The sequence below is a fragment of the Eptesicus fuscus genome, chromosome 17 (genome assembly GCF_027574615.1).
Source record: "Eptesicus fuscus isolate TK198812 chromosome 17, DD_ASM_mEF_20220401, whole genome shotgun sequence".
In the NCBI taxonomy this organism is placed as follows: domain Eukaryota; kingdom Metazoa; phylum Chordata; class Mammalia; order Chiroptera; family Vespertilionidae; genus Eptesicus; species Eptesicus fuscus.
Window position 1 is genome coordinate 22,886,853 of NC_072489.1, and position 22,387 is coordinate 22,909,239.

A 22,387-nucleotide genomic window follows, 5' to 3' on the forward strand; every position below is an offset into this window, starting at 1 on the left:
TGACAAAGCAATCAGCAGGCAAAAATCCTGGATTCTAAAAATCCTGGTAACAATTTTTAGCATGTGATTTTGAAGTATCTATAGCATAAGCATTAATTTTTTCATTAGTTTAGCTTTTTAAAAGAATATATTTTTATTTATTTCAGAGAGGAATGGAGAGGGAGAGAGATAGAAACATCAATGATGAGAGAGAATCATTGCTAGGCTGCCTCCTGCAGGCCGCCTACTGGGGATCGAGCCAACAACCTGGGCATGTGCCCTTGACTGGAATCGAACCCGGGACCTTTCAGTCTGCAGGCCAATGGTCTATCTACTGAGCCAAACCAGCCAGGGCTAGTTTAGCTTTTTCACAGTTATGCAAAGTTCACTGTCACAAAATTCCCAGAGAATATGAAACATCAGGCTGCTCCTATAATCATTTGGACAGAGGATGTTCACATAATCAATCTCTCTTGATCCTCACAGCAAATCCTGCCTGAGACTCAGAAGGTCAGATAAATGTAAAATCTAATTTGGGGAGTACACTCGTTAAAGGTTTATTTTTTAAAGTAACTATTTTGTATATAACAGTCAAAAAAACATTCTTATATTATTGACCACTATATTCTAAGTGAATTGCTTTTCTAAAAGAGTTCTGAGAGGAAACTTTTCAAACTGTTATTACTAAATAACATAATTTATTTTAGAAAGGACGAACTAAAACACTAGTCTGAAGATAATTTTTTAAATAAAAATGTTGTGTACCAAACAATGCATTTTTATATATTTTAAATGTTTCCTAAACATACTATATTTGTCCAGCAGTACTAATCACAAAGGTTTTCCAATAATTGAGAAATATTCTTAATTTGTGATGATTAGAAGGAAACCCATCTGAAAGGGTGAAGAGCATGGATTAAGGAACATTATAAATCAATATTTTTTCTTTCTATCATATTCATAAACATGAACTAAGCTAATAAATACTGTTAAGAGAATTCTGTAGAGAATCTTCTTTATAGAAAGGTATTTGTATAGTCTGTATTATACCTTAAGTAGTTTAAACGTCTCTACATGCAAATATGTTTATTTTTGTTTGCTTAAGAGAAAGGTGGGATTTCTGTGTCAAGAGCAATGAAAAATTTCAGTCTAACCTTTCTGAATTTTTATAACAATTTATAGTAGCAGAATCCAAATGAATCACATTCCAGGCTGATGTTTATTACATGGAAACTGGCAAATTTACTATTTAGGGATTTAAAGTGGATGTTAACTTGCATTGCTGCTTAAATGACTCCAAGAAATAGAGTAGATCTCTTCTATGAGGTCTGATCTATTCCATGTTAATCGTATTTCTAGAGTTCCAGTACCCAGTTCTAAAATACTTTAATGATTGCAAAAAGGACGATTTAAACCTCATCATTTTTTGAGATACATTATTGTAGTTATTTTATTCCCATTACATGACATAATAAATGGAGCATGTTTTATACCTGCACAATTGAATTTAAATTCAATAACTTGTTATTCGCCAAAACATACACACAGCAACGACTCATCATGATTACTGCTATCAAATCACCAAGACATCACTGTGGTGTCCATTACAGTGGGCACCACGCTTTCCATTAGATCAGGCCACAATGTCACTACCAGCCAGTCACTCATAGATTCTTAGGTCTTCACATTAGTATAAACTTCACTCTATCAGTAAGTACTCCTTGGATAAATAAACACCTGTGTTGTTGTTTTTTTGTTGTTGTTTTTAATGCATGACCAGGTAAGTTCTTTCTTCCAGCATACAGAAATAAGCTTCTACCAGAGAATAATACCTCATGAGTCTCTGCTGTTTGCGGGTCAGGACAGGTGGGTGCAACACCTTTGTTCTTAGCAAGGACGGAAAGTGAAGGGGCTACTCATGATTTGAGATGGTGGTTCAGAAGCTACAGGTTGCCTGTCACCTCCTGATACACATTATGGAACTCCTTATTTCCTGGTGTTTTTACACAAAAGCAGAAGCAAGGGCCAATCAGCCCAACTACATAGAGTTCCTCCTGACAAACTAACACTCACAGCTTCAGATGGACACATCCATGCACATGCATATAACTTCCTCAGACACATACACACAAACACTTCTACACACACATGTTCACCCTGACATTACACACATTGCCTAAGTCCTATATATAATGTGTTAAATTTATACAAAACACTCACAAACCACAATGGATCACAAATTATTACATTAACGCCATTATTATGAGTCAGATATTATTCTAAGTGTCTTACATGTAGTACATCACTGGAATCTCACAACACTACTATGAAACAAATTCAAATTATCCCAATTTTATTAGGAAAAAACACCCACAAAAAACTATAGTAGCCAGAACAGTGGCCTCCCAAAGACATCCATATCTGAATCCCTGGAACTGTGAATACAGGCGTGGGCAAAAGTAGGGAAATTACCAGGCATCATTACATAAAAGATAAGTTATAAGTAAGGATATGAAATAATGACAATAATAATATTAACATGAAGAAGATGAAGAAGACATATAAATAATGCAATCCTATATAATAAAATCCTAATATGCTAAGTGTCTGGCCGTCCTGTCCTCTGTTCAACCAATCAAAGTGTAATATACTAGTGATATGCTAAGGCTGCTCAACCGCTCGCTATGACCTGCACTGACCACCAGGGAGCAGATGCTCCAACTGGTAGGTTAGCTTGCTGCTGGGGTCTGGCCGATGGGGACTGAGCGAGATGGGCCAGACAGGCTCTGGAGCCCTCCAGCAGTCCCTCCCCAGCTGGCCAACCTTCTGCATCCCTCCCTGGCCCCAGTTGTGCACCAGTGGGGTCCCTCGGCCTGACCTGCACCCTCTCACAATCTGGGACCCCTTGGGGCATGTCAGAGAGCCAGTTTTGGCCCGATCCCACAGGCCAGGCCAAGGGAACCCCACTGTTGCACAAATTTGTGCACAAATTCAAGAATAAACTATTTCACTATAAACCTACTTTTGCCCACCACTGTGTTACCTAAATGCAAATGGGACTTTGTGGATATTATGGATCTTGATACAGAGAAATTATTTTGGATTACCCAGGTGGGCCTGATGGCAGTAATCACAGGAATCCTTCCTGTGGGAAGCAGGAGGGTCCGAGTCAGAGAATTGGATGTGAAGACAGAAGCCCAAGTCAGAGACACTGGAAGAGGCTGCACTGCCTGCCTCAAAAATGGAGGAAGCCAGGGATGCAGGTTCCCTCCAGAAGTTGGAAGTTGGAAACAGCAGTAAATGGCTTCTCCCCCAAAGTTTCCAGGAGAAATGCAGCCCTGCTGACACCCAGACTTCGGGGCTTCCGGGCTCACAATATAATGTAGTAAATGTTTGTTACAATAGCAATAGAAAATATATACAGAAATGAAGTCCTAAATTGATATGTAACTTGTTTAAAGTCATGCACACAGTAATTGGTAGAGTTGTGTTCTAAGAGTTAGAACCTGGCATTAAAGAATGTTCTAAACCTTAAACACAATTTTGCCAGAATCCTGTTTGCACAGACATACTAGAGGCCTGGTGCATGAAAATTCATGCACAGGAGGGGGGCGTCCCTCAGCTCGGCCTGCCCCCTCTCACAGTCCAGGAGCCCTCAGGGGTGGGAGGTGACCCGGCGATCAGGGGAAGGCGATGCCCCATCACACCTCTGCTGCTGCCACTGCCAGCAGCACAAGCTTTGGACAGCCCTGGTTACCTGAGCCTTGGGTGGCCCTGGGTGGCTGGGCAGCTGACATCCAAGGCTTGCCTGTGTCTTGGGCCGGCCCTGGGTGGCTGGGGGGCTGAGGGGACTGGGCGCTGCCATCTTGTGACTGTGGGTGCTGCCATCTTTGAGGGTGGGGCAGTCAATTAGAATATTCCCTCCTTATTGGCTGTGGTGCTGCCATCTTTGAGGGTGGGGCAATTAGCATATTCCCTCCTTATTGGCTGTGGGCGCCACCATCTTTGCGACGGCGTGAGGGTCAATTAGCATATTCCCTCTTTATTAGATAGGATGTGTACATTAAATAAATACATACATGTGTGTATGCCTCCCACCTTTACACAGCACCAGATGCCTTAAAATTCTCTCCCACAAACCCAAAAGGAAAAAACCTGCATTAGAACCTTTTGCCAGGACTCAAACTGACACCAAGGCTTTGACCACACTTACCTCACCTGCCATAGGCCTCTACGGGCCTCAGTGACTGACACAGGAAAGAAATAAAGATTAGAGCAGGAAAAGCAGTGAAAGGAAATACTATTTTCAGGTCAAAACCTTAGAGATTCTCCTCTTATTAAATTTTAAATGCATTCTTATGCACAGACAAGTATATGCATATGCTACATAATAAAATATAGAAAAAAACCCAAAGCATTCCTATTTTAAGGTAATTTTTGTCTTTTATGATAAATTAAGTAGAATTAATTTTTGGATGTTTTTAATTGTGCTCAGAAACTTATTCAAACTATATGATGAGGTATACATCAATTAATGAAAAGTTCATCAATTCAAACTTTTTATTCATTCACTCAATAAATATTTGCTTAGTGTTCTAGTCAGTGGAGATATAGAAGATGTTACATTTAAAGGAGAAAGAAATTAATAAAAGAAAAATGTATGTCTTATATAAGTTCTGTGAGAAAGGTAAATGTGGTGAGATAAAGGTAAATTATTAAAACCAAAACAAAATACATGAAGAGATCTTTAAAAAAGATTCAAGGGAGGTGAGACAAAGTAAAAAATTTTAAATCAAAATAAAATATGGGGACAGATTTAAAACCAGATTCAAGAGAGAGTCACAAATAATAAAGATAAAGGTGAACATGCAACATACAGATAACAGAAACCCCTAAAATAGAAAACTAATACCAGGGATTAGAACAAATAATAAAATCTGTAAGTCAAGAAAACTGTCCTTAAATAATATGAATAGTAATTAATATTTAAGCTATGTGTTCAATAACACTACACAAATCTAAGAATATGATTCCTAAATGACCAGGACCAAGACATATTCTAGTAAAATTGTTTGACTTCAAAGAAAGAGAAAAAAAATCCTTTGGTCATCTCACCAACACAAAACATGATTTAAAAGGTTATGCAGGAGGGTGATAGTCTCACTAAATTTTTCAACAGAAATGGTTTATACCAGAAAAAATGTAGGCTAAAATATTTAAAATACAATTTTAAAATGTAAGAAGGGGGATTAAAAATGGCGTCAGAGTAAGTGGATGCTGCATGAGCATGCTCCCAGGAACAAATTGGAATTATAATTAAAATACAGAAAAACTTCCTGAATAATCAACAGAAGACTTGCTGGAGAGAACCCTGATAACCAATGACTGAAAATGGAGACCTCCATAAAGACTGGCATTTCTCTGTAAACAAACATTTCTATATATAAAAGCCCAGCGAACATTACGACAGAACAACCAGAATGATCGGTCGCTATGACACGCATTGTCCTCCAGGGGGAAGACACTCAATTGCCCCCCGGTGGTAAGTGTGCACCCACAGTGGGAGCATTGCTCAGCCAGAAGCTGGGCTCACAGCTGGTGAGCGCAGTGGTGGTGGTGGGAGCCTCTCCTGTCTCTGTGGCAGCACTAAGGAGCGGCGAGCCAAGCAGTAAGGAGTGAACAGGCAGGAGGTAAGGAGCAGTGAGCCAAGCGGTAAGGAGCGAGCAGGCAGGTGGTTAGAAGCAAACAGGTGGGCGGTTAGGAGCCAGGGGTCCCAGATTGCGAGAGGGCGCAGGCTGGGCAGAGGGACCCCACCCCCACCCGTGCACGAATTTCGTGCATTGGGCCTCTAGTATGGCATATAAGGAAACAGCCACCTTAAACCAGCTTAAAGAACACTTGAAATCTGCAGAGAGAAGCTTTTGCTGACTTCTCCCGCTTTTCTCATTTCTTTCCTGGGATCTATGTCTCTTTGTGAACCAAATTTCGAAGGTGTGTTATTCAGTCTTTAAATCATGATCCCAGGAAGAATGCAAATTCTGTAGAGTGACTGAAGCACACAGACATAAAAATTTAAGAAATGAGTCTAGGAGTAAGGGAAATCAATATGGACATTTAAACTTAAAAGGCACAAAAAGTGCTCCAGGATTCAATATTTTTCCCAGCATATTTGGGAATTGGGGAGTTGAGCCCATCAGTTACATGCAGCCTTGCAAACGTGTTATCTTGGTGCCCATATCAAGAAGCAGGCTGTTGGGCCCATTTTTTTTCTATTTTGTTCTTTCCTATGAAGATCTATAACTAAACCCTGAATTCATCATTCAACTACTGAGTTCCCCTTAACACATATCACCTTGAAAAATGGGACCCAATCCATCGTGATAAACACTCCTGCGCTCACGCTCTTCATGAGCAGCCTCAGATCCCTTTGGGGCTTCATTAACATCTGAATTTCATGGCCCTGGCTGGGTATCTCAGTTCCTGAGAGCATCTTCCCCATACTCCAAGGTTGTGGGTTTCATCCCAGGTCAGGGCACATACAAGAATCATCCAATGAATGCATGAATAAGTGGGGCAACAAATCAATGTTTCTCTCTCTTCCCCCTCCCCCCCACTCTCTCAAATAAATAAATAAATAAATAAATAAATAAATAAATAAAGATTTTATATCCAGAAAAATCGACAACTTTAAGTATAAAGGGTACAAGCATGCAAGATCTCACAGAATTTTGTTCCCATAAGCCCTTCTTAAGAAGTCTACAAATAATGAGCTGCATACAACAAAATAACTAGCAAGAGCCATGAGCACTGGTAATGAAATTATATAGTAGTTACACATAGGACTTAACACTAAACAAGGATTGAATGGGAAAGAGTATATATGTAATATTTGTATGTTTTGGGTGGTCTGGGCTTTATGTTACAATTTAAAAAATGGAACCCAGCTGGTTTGACTCAGTAATTGAGCTTCTTCGACCCATGAAACAAGAGGTCCCTGGATTATAACCAGGAGCTCGATCCCTGGTAGGGGGTGTGCAGGAGGCAGCCAATGGATGTTTTTCTCTCATCGATGTTTCTGTCTATCCCTCTCCCTTCCTCTCTCTTAAAAATCAATAAAAACATACTTTTTTAAAGAAGGAACAACAATGCAGCATGACCTGTTTTTGGCTTGATGCAAATGCAAACAGCTCAACACTAGTTTTCTTAAGCCCTGTGTGTCCCATGCATTTATATCCATACCCAATTTCTAAAACTCTTTGAGCTTGTGCACTTGGCTTTAGTCTTTGAAAATCTTTTAATTTTTCTGAGCCGCTGTGAAATTTGTGTTGACGACCTCCTGAGCAGAGAGTTCTGTCCTTTTTGTGATTGTGAGAGCATGGATATCTCAATAACACATCTGTAGACTCCCAGTGAAGGATGAGTGATGTAAGTGAATCCATCTTACTTATCTAAAGATCACGCCTGTATTTAAAGATCCTTATGAATAGTAGATATATTTTATGCACCTTTAATAATGATAAATGGCTAGCCAGATGTCTTCTATCATAAATATTTGTCACTGAATTTGTTTTGATATATAAAATCTGGATACAATAGGCACTGTTCATGAGAGTATCAGGCTAATCCCAAAGATAGCTGAACAGGAAGGCTCTTTTCAAAGAGATGTTTCTCAAATATAAATTAGATACATATTTACATGTGTATCTTAAACACAGTTTACCTCTGGCATGATTTTATAGTCACATATCTCTAATCTATACACATATACAAACTTCAAAATTTTACAAAACTGAATGTAAAGATATAAAAAGTAGTATTATATCAGTAAAAGCACTACCAGAGATTAACCATATAAGACAGTTGTATAAGAAAGAGAAGATATACAGTAGGTCCTCGGGTTACATCGGAGATCATTCCTACTGCGCAACGTAACGCTATTTTCACCGTGGGAACCCACCTACATAAGTACCTACGTCACTCACATGGAGCACATACACAGCAGTAATGAAGTGAAACAGTAAAAAAAATTAAAAGAAAGATAACAATTCCTGACCTTTACTTGTGGTAAATAAATAATAAAAAAACACAAAGCACATATGTACATACGTCGAAATGACGGAACTTTTTTTTTTTTTAATAAATAAATGGGAGATGGCGACGTAACCACAAAACGACATACGTCGAGTCCAATGTAACTTGAGGACTGTCTGTACAATAGTTTTAAATAAACACAATGAGACAGAGTCATGAGATTAAGGTTATTAAAAATCAGGTTTCCTTGAAAAAGGGGGTGTAAGATTAAGTAACCAGGGGCTATTTATAAAGATGATTTTATGTAAAGCATGCTAAAAGGGAAAATGTTTCAGAGATTTCCAAAGGGATATATGAGTAACATGAACAAACACAAAAATATTTAAAGACAATAATTTCAAATATTTTATAAAATAAAAGATCAAAAGTTTGAAAGGAAATACAGAAATATAACATTAGTTTTCTATGTTCGAACTCATTACAAAATATTAACAACAGGGAAGGGTAGAGTCATGAGTGCAGCTGTAGATGTTGCACTAAACAATGGTATGATGACATGACACACAAAATGGCTATGCTCAGTAGCATGAAGACATACATTGGTAATAAGAGAAAAGGATATTAAGATCCTTTCATAAAGAGGAAAATGTAAGTAATGATGAGTAAAGTAGAGAATAAATAGTATTCTTTTGGGGAAGACACAATTACATAGAATTTGAAAGGAGGTAAAAATGACTTCAATGCATTAGAAATCTATTCATTTCAAAAATGATTTAGAATGAGAAGAATGCCCAAATGGAAGGAATTATTTAAAAACTGGGGGAGGGGGGAAATAAGGACAAACTGTACAAAGAAAACTAGCAAACAATTTTAAATACATGTCCAGTATATACCCTAAGCCTTAAAATATTCAACAGAGGACCCTATTGTTACTCATTATTCATAATGAAAAAGAAAAGGATTTAAAAGAGGAGTTTGGTATGGAATTTTAATTTTCCAGAAGAAAATGAACTAGAGTGCATAAATTAAAGAATAAACAAATGTAATACAGTGTTTTTAAATATATATATTCAGTTCTAATATAGTTTCTGATTCTTCAGATGAAGAATTAAGATGACTTTTTCTGAAATGAGAAAAAGGCAATGAAATGCACATTTTGCCAATTTCCTAAAATTAAAATATTATACTGATTTATTCTCTGGGATCAGTATCACTCCCAAGATAAGACTGGGAGTTTTTCCCTCCAGAGCCCCCTTCTTTCTTGCTTGAGGGCACAGTGATTATGGAAACTGGACCCGGAAGAGAAGACTCGCTCAGCCATGGGCTGGTGCTGCTCCTGGGCACTCAGTACTTATCTGGGAAGGACCAGGCTAGGGCAGAGGAAGAGAAGAGAGCCTTCCACGCTGTGTAGATTTTGTGAAAATGCATTTGGTTGTGGGAGGCGTTAGTTGCTCAGGGCTTTTGGCATCTGGGCTACTCTGCCTGTTCTCCTCGTTGTTTTTTTTTTCTTTTCTGTACCTCCTTTATTCTTCCTCATGGCAGTCCTTTCATTCCCCATCTTCCAAATAACCGTCTTGGCCCTTTTAGGAAGTACCACATAGAATGGAATGAGATAGAGTCCACACCACCCATACCCGAAACCTAGGCATGCCCCGAAGGCAGTATGTGAAGCACAGGGGCCAGGAAGCATTGGTAATTCTTTTTCTTTCTTTTTTTTTTTTTAATTTTTTACAGAGAGGAAGAGAGAGGGATAGACAGTTAGAAACATCGATGATAGAGATACATCGAACAGCTGCCTCCTGCACACCTCCTACTGGGGATGTGCCTGCAACCAAGGTACATGCCCTTGACCGGAATCGAACCCGGGACCTTTCAGTCTGCAGGCCGACACTCTATCCACTGAGCCAAACCGGTTTCGGCAGCATTGGTAATTCTTGACCTCCATGCTGGGGAAAGTTTCTCACAACGCGAGTAGAGGAAAACATGAGCAAGTCGAATATTAAACACGTGACAATTTACATCAGCCACCAGTCCATTCAAAGCAGTTTGCAAAAGTTTAAAAATAATGATAATTAATTCAGGGCAACATTTATATATATATACACATGTGATTTTTTTTTACATTTATACACCTTTATTTAAGGGTATAACACTATGTGTACATATGTGTACATTTAAAACTTACAAAACATTGACATATTTTATCCTACTGAATATTTGGGCATTAGAGGAAACAATGCTATTTATATATCCCCTGGGCGGCATGGCACCTACCCTTTCTTATTCTCAGGTAGACTGGAGTTTAACTCTCTGCTCTGTCACTGCTTAGCTATGTGATCTTAGGTTACAATAATGACTAACATTTCTTGAGTGTTTAATAAATGCATGGTACATTTGTGAGTCCTTCACATGTATTTACTCATTTAATTCCAAATCAGTGAAGTAAGCATTATTATTATTTTCAAACCACCTTTGTTTAATAAGGAAAATTAGACATAAGGATATGATGAACTTTCTCGAAATCACATGGTCTTTATTTGTTGAGCTGATTTTCAACCTAGGCAATATGATTGCAAAAGTACTATGTATAAAGTCTGCGTTCCACTTACTTTCTGGTAAGTCACTACCTTTCTCAGCCTTCTATTTTTCTCTTCAATAATATGAGCTAATAGGGCTGTGAGATACATCATGGAAAGCAATTAACACATGTCTGGTATATAATGGATGAGTATGAAATAATTGTGCCACCATTCTTGAGGAATATAAAATAATTACAACTCAGAAATTTAAAATTTAAGTTAAATTTAACTTAAGAATTTTTTTTAAAAAGTCTTTATTGTTTAAAGCATTACATAGGTCCTCCTTTTCCTCCCATTAACCTCTTCCAGCCCGCTCCCGCCCTCCCCACAGACCCTCACCACTCCATTGTCTATGTCCACAAGTTATGCATATATGCAAACACGTTCATTGGTTGATCTCTTCCCACCCACCCACCCTCCCTCTGCTGTCTTTCCTCTGAGGTTCAACATTCAAGCATAGAAGAGACTCTCACATGACTGAAAGTAGATGAGCTTGTCTAAAATCATAGTTGTACGGGCTAAATTCCAGTGCTCCAAATTATGTGAAATTTTCATGCTTTCTTTAGTTTTGTTAGAAGATCAAGAGCATGTTAATCGACAGGTGGGTTTGGAGAAGTAGCCCCTTGGCTGAGAACCTCGGTACTACTAGGAAAGTAGCAGAGATTAACACATTGAAGTACGGTGATCTCAGGAAGCCTCATACTCAGGTGAGGACCTAGACCTACATACTGGGATGTACTTAAGAGCTGGTGGACTGATAGAATCAAATGCCCCAAGGCAGCATTTCTTTAGGTCTCTGTTGCTTCAGTTCACTGCTAGGAGCACTTACTACCTTTAATGTAAAATGTTTGACTCCTGCCTTGAAAAGTGCCCAGGGATGCTTCGCTATGGAAACCAACTGATTCATCTTCCCAGGAAGCAGAATGTGCCAGACATGAGTACTTGGTTCCTTGATCTTTCATGTTATTTCTTTTCAGGGGACAACTATTCTGGTTTAGATATAAAGCAAAAAACGAAAAACTAATAAAAGTAATGAAATAAAGTTCTTTTGCAGACTTCTATAAGGACAAATGCATATCCCCTTTCTCAGAACCAGGAAAGTCCGATAAGCCATTAACATGCCAGCCCTGAGAGTATGCAAAGCTCCCGGCAATAATAATAGATCATAAGTTTTTCCAAATATTTCAGCAGCTAGTTTGTTGTAGGAAATGAATGGATACCCTGTGGGTCAAAGTAAACCTACACTGTGAACACAACATAAAGGGAATTTTGAATTTTTATTTAGGTGATAAACTACAAAGTAATATAAGTTTATTCTGGATTTGCTGGTAAATACCTTAAAATCAGGTATTACCAATGTGCTTTATTCCCTTGTTACATATGTATGTAGATTCATTTGGAATCAGTAGTTAAATTTGCTTTGACTCATAAAAAGAACTCAGACATCCGTTGGGTTCAAAGCAAATGATTTTACTGGCTGATTTATGAAATTGTACAGATGATTCCTAAAACAAGTAGGGATAATGTGAAAATTATGAGGCTGAGGGGAATGTGACACTACCTAAGACCATGCATGCCTTCTCTGTTAATTGAAAGGGTTTGGTGGTTTAAGTAATTGCGATTACTATAGATTTATTTTATAGTTGTATGTAAAAGTTCATTAGGTATGTATACATTGCTGATAAATTCTAAACCTGACTATTTGCAAATATTACTTATAATGAAATTAGGGAGTTTCATATTAGTATCAAACAATCATATATTTTACAATGTCCTCAAATTTGAGAATCCTAATATGATTACTTTGATAAATTTTTATTAACTCCAATCTAGTTTTAAATATATTTCTAGTATGAGATGAATTTGTTTGGAGACACTTAAATCTACAAAGTACAAAAGACAAAGCAAAAAAAGAAAAAAATTTGAATCACTTCCAGTTTCCAAACAAAAAGTAATGAGTAGTGGCAGCAAGAAATAGGTGTGTCATTAATAATGTATTGGAATAAGAGAGAATGAACATAGTGATCAAATTGTCTTAGCAAGAAACTGAAATATCTGGTATTTTCTTGAACATGAAAATTACCTTAATATTGTTTTTAGTTAAAGTTGCAAACCAAGGTAAACTGAAGACAATGAATTAATCAGGGAAGGGAGGGCAGTGGACAAGAGACTGAAACAATTTAAAATCTGCTCTAAGCGACAGGAAAGTGTTTTGTTTAAGGTGAGGCACTTTGCTGTGTGCTGTGGTAGCTGATGACTGCTGCGGCAAAGGACTGCTATTGGAATCCAAACTCCAGGTTTTAGCAGTGAACTACACACAACAGTTCTCTTTGGCAGCAAAAGGAGTTCCTCCCTGGAAAACATTCACCTGAGGGAATTTTATATAGGGGTTTTCATACTTTTCATACAAAGATAGTTGGAATAGCTTATCCTATCTAATAAGGAGGGAATATGCTAATTGACTGCCATGCCCTCAAAGATGGCGGCACCTATAGCCACAAGATGGTGGCACCAAGTCCCCTCAGCCCCACTGGGGCGGCAGGTGTGTGGCACGGCCAGGCCTGCCCCCAGGTGGGTACCGCCGCTCTGTGCGCCTGCCTTCGGAGTCCCCCTGTCCTCTCAGTCCCCCAGCCTCCCAAGGCTGGTCTGAGGTGCAGGTAAGCCTCTGATGTTGGCTGCCCAGCTGCCCAGGGCCAGCCCAAGGTGCAGGCAAGCCTTGGATGTTGGCTGCCCAGCCACCCAGAGCCACCTGAGGCTCAGGTAACCAGGGCCAGCCAAGGCTTGCACTGCAGGCAGTGGCAGCAGCAGAGGTGTGATGGAGGCGTTGCCTTCCCCTGATCGCCGGGTCACCTCCCGCTCCTGAGGGCTCCTGGACTGTGAGAGGGGGCAGGCTAGGCTGAGGGACCCCACCTCCAGTGCATGAATTTTCGTGCACCAGGCCTCTAGTAGAACAAAAAGGAGAAAGTGAGGCAACATCAGTTTTAGTGAGGCATCTCTACACTCAGAGCTAGAGGGACAAAGGGAAATCGCAGTGTTACTGGAGTCAAGCCAGGGCCACCAGGCAGGAGTGTAAAGCCCAGTGGGTCTGCCTGGTGGAAGCTGGAGCCAACCACAAAGGAGATGCAATCACTGCTGCTGACACTATTCCACACAGAAAAAATAGAATGAAAAATACCCTGTCATCTCCCATTGGCAGAACCTAGCAAGAAAGTCTAGGAAACAAATTGGCAAGCTTGTGCCCTGTGACCGGGGGAAAGTGAAAATGGTTCTGTAAACAAGCACATGATCAGCATATATGAGTATATCTGCATCGGTATGTGTGCATATAACATATATGTATATTAATTCAATAATGGGGACGTTTGTAAATGGAAAGAAAGACTTGGATGAGTCTTCAGAGTGGCCCTTGGCTCAGAAGCTTTGCTTTTTCCCTCTAGTAGTATGAGAGCAGATAAATGAATTATACCCAGGCACCTGGATCAGGACAGGAAGAGATGATGGGTCAAAAATGTAAGGCTATTAGGATTCTGAATTCGGTCTAAACAGAATCAGACCGACAGGTACAACAGCCCAGGTAGTTACAAAGAGCAAGTAGGCAAAAGAAGCAAAGTTGAGGTTTTTAGGGAATAATTTATTTTCCACCACTTTGTAAAATATTATCTTATTTTTGTTAAACACCGAAGCTCAAGGAAATGAAGTTACTGAAAGTCATTAAGTTCCTTTGTCTCTTAATGTTAGAACTGTGATTCAAGCCCACTGCAAACCTTTCAACCGTAACAGACCATTCACTGACCTGCGGGAAATCTCACTCAGAGAGCAGGGCAGGGCCAGCTTCATGGATGTGGGACATGTGCAGTTTTGACAGAGCCCCCTGCTCAAAGGGGCCCTGTCTTTGGTTTAAGATACTGCTGTTGCCATCTTGTAATAATCTATAGTTTTATCTTTGAAATGTTGTTTTTCTTGGGAAGTCTGATAGGACCATGAAGCATGCATGAGCAGAAATGATATGCATAATATGCACATCTGCTACCAAATTATGCTGACACATTTGCATGTAGCATTCCTCATACCTCTTGAGCACAGAATCCCAATAAATGGTCGTACAGCAAGACCCAAGTGAATCTGTTACATCTGCACCTAAACAAGCAGGGGCACCTACAGCCCCCAAATGCCATGCTTGCATTTGAATCAAAACCTGTTTTGAACAGACACACGCACAAAGGCAAGGACTGGCTCTCTAAGAAGCAAGAATGACCAAGGAACCCTACCATGTTCTTGCTTCTCATGTTGCCTCCTTATATTGGCCAACCACTGACACTGAAGATGATGACATAGAAGGAGAGAAGGTTTTCTTCTTGGAAAGCTGCAGTTGACTTATTGGTAAGCTGCAGGTAGAGCATAGCGGTAGGATGTGAGCATATCAAGAAGTGAAATAAAAACATCTGAGCTAGTTTTGTGTATTGATTCCACTGCTCTAGTGGAACATATGCATGTGTGAGATACAAATATGAATTGTGCAATTTTGGTGATTCTATAGGCTTCCATATTTGCATATACTAAACAGGCATTGCATAATGTATCCCAAATGGCAAAATTTATGATAATAACTTTTCTTTTTACTGAGAACAACATTAAACAACAAATACAAAACAACTAGACAAAAGACAGAAAAAAAGAATCATAATATTTTACTATCTTTAATGGCATTTTTTTTTTGAAGAGGGGCCCTACATTTTCATTTGGCAGTAAGTCCTACAAATCATATTGCGGGCCCTGAGTAAACAGTAGCATTAACATTTTAAAACACGTGGAATTTATTTCTTAAGTGGGTCTGCCTGGTGGGAGCCGGAGCCAAGCGCAAAAGAAATGTGGGTCTCAATGTTCAATAGGAATCAGCCTGAAAAGACATTTTAAGGAGAAGCCTGGGTCGAAACACAAAGACTCAAATTCAGTTGGCCCAGCATCGGATGCAGTATTTTTTTTTAAGTGTTCCATGGATGATTCTAATGTGTAGTAAGGGTTGAGTGTAGATGTCTGTATGCTTGCAAAATCCCCAGTTTTGCACGTACAATGTATATTCTCAACTAGACATTGCATATTTTAATAGGAGATCTCTGGAGCTTGTGCCTCAAACAAAACCCTGGAAAATGACAGCTTTCAGATACAGTGGCAGGATTTTGGGGACCTTGGTGTCTTTCTACTTTCAAATCTCCTGTTAAAACTAGGCATAGGATAGTTTGTTTCTGGTATTTTAACTAAAACATAATCTGAAGAGAAAGCTCAAGTGTTCATTACGAAACAATGGAACAAATACTAGGAATGTTCCTTTTTTTATTCTTTCTTTCTAACTATTATTTACCACTGAATGACAAGTGGCTAATCCAATTGCACTATGCAACTAGTGAATGTTTCAAACGCACAACAGATTGTATCATTTTTCTCTTTTAACCTCTTGCATATGCCTGTTCCCAGGTCTATGGTCTCTTCTCAGTTTGGGATTCAGTGTCTAAGTCAGGTAGGTACCGATAAATATCTTCAGTGCAAGGGCTGTGATGGAGAAAGCTTCTTTTGGGCTTCAGGTCTAAGGTCTATTCTCTATACTTATTAATTATTATTAAACTAATACTAATCCCTAGCTTCAAAGTAAGTGTTCCTAGACCATAGTTCCTTCTCTCTAGTAAAAAAAAAAAAAAACCTATTGAATAAAGACAAGGAAAAATATTCAGTGTATTTGAATGTATATTTTTAAAGACTATTTTAGATACCACAGATCAAATTAATTTGATCTTCTACAAAAAGTCTTTGAAGTTTTAAAACACATTCTAGATATTTTTATCTATATTTTCTAAGATTATGTAGAGAAATTGGTAAATTTATACCTCTTAATATTTTAAATAGTGCATGTTCTTTTTTTTCTATCCTCACCTGAGGATATGCTTATTGAATTTAGAGAGAGGCAGAGAGAGAGAGAGAGAGAGAGAGAGAGAGAGAGAGAGAGAGAGATCCTTTAAGTGCCCTGACAGGGGCTCAAACCCACAACCTTTTGGTATCTGGGACAATACTTCAACAAACTGAGCCACTCAGCCAGAACAAATAGAGCAAGTTCTTTACCAAACATTTAAAAATGCAGAAATGTACCATGAACAGTGAAAAATTTTTGTGATTATAATTTCCATAGTGACAAATGGGTATAAATAGTGTAAGAGTGTTTACCACAATATGCACACTACATATATGTGAGTGTGTGCATATGTGGGCATAAGTATAATTACTCACATAAATAATCTGAATTGATATTATTTTGACATACACCAACCTCATTTTAATTAGTTTTCACTTTCACCTCACTAGATTTCCTGTATCAGTGATTCATTTTAATACTAGATCTATTTTCTTGATAGTGTGTATCTTTTCAACATATCCACTTCAATAGAGGCTCTCATGGAATAAAAAGCACACTTAACTATTTAAAACATAGAAAGGTTTTTGCTTGATTATATCAGTAAACGTGATTTATGGCTTCTCACGCTTTCTGATGACTGAAGAACAAGTGTAGTCTATTCAGAAATTCAGAATAAATGAACAAGAATAGGTATATGTAGAAGTGTAAATGTATATGTGAATGTAAATAGGTATAAATAAATGTGTACTATGTAAATATACAATGTATTTAATTTATCATCCTTTTAATTTACCACACATTGGAAACTTGATTCCCAGGTGCATCTGTCCCTTCCCTGGCACAAAAACTAACGTGCTAAGGGACGGAATAGGTTCTTGCTCCAAAATAAGCTCGATTGAGCCTTGATCCGATGAAGGTTTGTGCAGTGAGCCACCCTACACATGTGGCTAGCACGAAGAGCCTCCTCATCATACAGCCAGCAGCTAAACAGGGCTGAACAGCTGGCAGCCTGGGGAGTCAGAACCACAGCTTGAATTGCTTGTTAGTAGAAGATACTATATAGCAACTCAAGTAATTTAAAGAATTGGTGTGAAGTAGAGTGTCAAAGGGGCCATCTGTGCAGAAATGAAGACTCTAAGAATGCCTGGCAAGTATCTGATTGGTGAAGTGTATTATATACTTTAGCAAATGGTTAAGCTGTAATGTCTCATTCAACCCAGATGAAAAAAATATATAATTTACTATTTTAATAGTACCATATGGTTAGGTCGGTATATAGGAACTTAAAAGGCTGATTGAATCAGGTAGGTTTACGCACGCAACAGGTACAAGTTAGAGACATGTGAAGGACAGGGCAAGAATGCTTTTCAATTCAAAGATACTTGGTGGCAAAGTTCAGAGTAAAAATAAGCAGATACTCCTTCTGGGATTACACTGGGCAACCCTACTCTATCCAGACTAAGACTCTTAACGGTGATCCTTATTGATTAAGGAATTCATTCTGAAATAAATGCTCACACTGTGTTACAGGATAGAAGAAAGTCTACACTGTAGAATGAAGCTACAGCAATAAATCAGCCTCTGTAGTTTCTCTCCTGGATTCAGTACCTGTGTGCTCTCTCTTTCTAAGTAAATTGATGTCCCTAAAAACAGACATGCATTTTGAATTATTACTCTTGAAACAACTAATAAATAACTCCACTTTTGTTTGGAAGACATTTATCTGTTGTTGTTTGTATTATGGGCATTCCAAAATTCACAAACCAAATGCTAAGTAATGAATATAATATCTATATTATACAAAGAACACCGGGATAATAAATCTCCCATTATTTCCCCATTACTGTTTAGCACATTTTTATGACTCAATGGTGTTTTATACTTATTAAATCATACACATTTTTGAAAGGAATGCAAAAGGGATACAGAAAGAATATTAAGCACTTTTGAGAATTGGAATCAATAATTTATAGTACCTAGTATATTGCATTTACATAATAGAGGATCTAAATACAGTTCGTCAATTTAACAAATATTTATCTGAACTCCACTATATGTCAGATGATGTGTAAGGTTAGAGAGGCAAACGTGAATAAGACATGGTTACCATCCTCAAGGAGTTAGGACTGGGAAACCTAAGAATGGGTACAATGATAAGGAGAACATGGGGATTCCTTCTAAGAAGGAAAACTAACCTGAGTCCTGACTTGACTAATAAGCAAGTATTTCCTCTTTGTCTGCAGGTTTTCACTCAAGCCCAAAATTACAGCTTTTAATATACTTAGCCTACCTTGTTTTTATATTCACCACCTGTCTGTTATTTCAGACCCTTTTCCTTATGGTGTCTCTAAGATCTTCAGTGCTTTCCCTTTCAATGTTCAAGGGCCTTCAAGTTTTTCTTCTATTCTTTGGAGGCAGTCATGTAAATCAGTCATATAAATTCTCAGAGATAGCAAGAAATTCATACTTCATGTTATGCAGGCACCATCAGAGGCCCAGAAATATTAAGCAGCTTTTTCAAAGTCCCACATCTTTAAGGTTAAAATAAAAAAAAGACTAACGTAGCTCAGATTTCCGGAAACTCTATTAATTTACTTCCAGGTGGAGGGAAGACGAAGAACATGGTTCCAAAGGTAAAAAGGAGAACTTTAAGTACTGAATTTGGAAAAGTGTTCAATGTTACAGTTTCAAATATCTAGAGTCAAAACTGCTATACACAATGGCCATTCCCATCAATAGATAAAAGACAGGGGACTATCATTTCCCCCCCTTTCCTCTGTTCCCCCTTTCACTTTTGATGTTCTTTCTTTTACTACAGTTCTACTAGAAACAAACTGGGATAACTCCTGCTGGACTTCATGTCCAGCTTTGACGTAGTGGCTACAGGACAGGCGATTCTTCAAAGAGAGTCTGTCTACAGAGATATCAATCAAGCCAAGGAAACAGGCCCACTCCACCCAGAAAGGAAATTGTTCCTATCAGGGCTGCCCAGCGAAATAGAGAACAAGTGGGTCTGAAGATGAACGCCCCCGTCTACATTAGTTTTATTTATCTACTTGAAAGTTGAAATGGGAATAAGTGAAACTTGCATCTAAGCTGTGAGGATTGAATAAGCCTGACTAAAAACCGCTCTACTTCTACGTGACATGGGAGCAGAGAAATGAGTCTCCATTTGGCGCCCACACCTGCCACCTCAGTGCTATGTGAAGCAATGTCAGGTTGTTTTAGTGTGATGGATCATACCGGGGGCCCAAAGAATCTATGGAGAGAATCACAAGTTTGCAGTTCTAAGTGAATTTTCATTTAAAAAATAGTTGATTTTTCCACTAACCTCTGGGTAAATTGAGCCCTTCTGTCAATTATGAAGGTTGGCAACAAATGCCTGTGGTGTTACTATATCTTAATTTCACCAGCCCACGTCACACATATTTCCAAATCATGTTGCAAATATCTTAAAATATTACCAGGTAATTACCGTAGTAATTAGACCCTCAATTAGACCTTATTATTTAATGAGTTAATAAAGAAGCAATAATATTATTATATTACAGATGTTAAGTATAATCCACTGAAGTTTGGTTTCCTTGTAGTCTATGTATTATGTATTGTGCACTGACAACATTATCATGGATCTGAGAAGGGACTATTAGGACACTGTTATTATGGTCAAAATAAATTAAACACACAAAGTTTTGTGCATTGCACTTTACAACTAGATGTACCAAGTGAACACTTGCATGAGACCTCAGTAATGTAGGTGAATCCACGGGAAGGAGAAAGAAGCTGTTGCTGGCTATCCTTGAGGGCAGCTATGTGTGTAGAGCACAGTGTATGCATTTATTTAGCAAACCTGAATCTGGCTTAGGGAGCTATGTGAGAACATACAAATCAATGGAGTGAGTTACAACAACAGAAATAAGCGCAGAGGAAGTCCTTGAAATAAGATGTCTTTGACATCATCTTAATTCTAGGTCAGGTATCCTCAAATTACGGCCCATGGGCCACATGCGGGTGTTTTTGCCGTTTTGTTTTTTTACTTCAAAATAAGTTATGTGCAATGTGCATAGGAATTTGTTCATAGTTTTTTTTAAAACTATAGTCCGGCCCTACAACTGTCTGAGGGACAGTGAACTGGCCCCCTGTTTAAAAAGTTAGAGGACCTCTGTTCTAGGTAATCACCCCATTCAAAGAAATGACTTCAGCCAATGTCTGTGGGTATGTGGATCAAAATCCAGTCACCCTCACCCTGACCCTGAAAAAAAATATTAAAAATAGATTCCCATGAAATAGAATAAAATAGATTTCCATAAATTAGAATACAAATTTAAATATAATTCTGGTTCTGAGAAGGAAACCAAGGTAATGCTAACTGAGGCAAACTCTGTGCAGCTACTATACTATGCCCCATGTCTATATTATCTCATTTATTCACTATAATGATCACACAAGGATTTATTATTTTCCTTCATTTAACTGGAAAGACCCTAACACTGAGAGGTAAGTAGTTTGTGCAAAGTTGTTGTCTTAGTAAGCTTGGGGTGCCATACAAAATACTATTTTCTCACAGTTTGGGAGATTAGAGTTTGAAATTAAGGTGCCAACATGGTTGATTTCTTGTGAGAGCTCTTTTTCTGGTTCTCTTTGTGTCCTCACATGGCTGAGAGAGAGAAAAAGGAAGGAAGGAAGGAAGGAAGGAAGGAAGGAAGGAAGGAAGGAAGGAAGGAAGGAAGGAAGGAAGAAAGGAAGGAAGGAAGGAAGGGAACACACTCTAGTTCTATTCTTAATCCTATTGAATTACGGTCCTACCCTTTAACCTCATTTAACCTTAATTACATCCTAAAGACCCTTTCTTCAAATATAGTCCACATTGGGGGCTAGGGCTTCAATATATGATACATGAATTTGGGGGTGCGGGGTTATACCAATTCAGTCCATAGCAGTCATGAAATAGTAAGTATAGTTGCCAGAACTAACATTTAAGTTTCTTAGAGTCCAGAATGCATAGCCATAGCTGCCCCAACAGATCCTTTCCCAGGACCACAGCCAAGAGGTTCTTAGGCATCTCCATTCTCAGTGGGGAGCTGAAGTGCTTCATATAAGCAATCAAGGGGGAGTACAAACTCTCTGACAGATGGCTGATAGCCATGTGCCAAATGAATCAGGCTAATTCATGGGTTCATATCCAGGTCTGATTTTCGTCCCTCCTCCTGGGAGCATTCAAAAGTGTTTAGAGATATTTTTGGTTGTCACAAGTTGAAGTGATGGTGCTCCTGGCATCTATTGGGTAGAGGCTCCTAAAATATTCTACAATGCTCAACACAGCACCCCTTTCTGAGAATTATCTAGCCCACAGGGTCATTAGTGCCAAGTCTAATATCCCATTCACTTTAAACACTCCTTCCCCAGCAGGGAGTCCTATTTTGAGCCTGTCTTATGAAAGTGGGGCTGAGCCATGATGAGAATGACCTCAGCACAGGAAGCCAGGCTGTGCCCAGGTGGCGTGTGTAGCATATGTGACTCTACATTGGAGTGCCCGCGTGAAGAGCATGCTAGTGCTATGTGATGAAGTGAGACAATTAGCAGTGAGTTCACTCGATTTAGTTGCTCTTCAAAAGCTTACAAGATTTGTAAAGGTTTTCCATCCAAAAACATAAAAATTGCAATATATCATTATAGATTTTCAATGTTATCAGCCTTTAATATTTTCAAATGACATAGGAGTCATTTCTAATAGCTATGCTTTATCACTCAAAGTCTTATTTTCAGGAACCTATTCTCAGAAAATGCCAAGCTACAGCAGTATATGAAAGTCCATGAAAATGTGTTCTATTTACCTTTCTTGCTAACTAGTATGTCAATTAATTAACTACTAATAAATGCATGGCTTTAGCAGGAA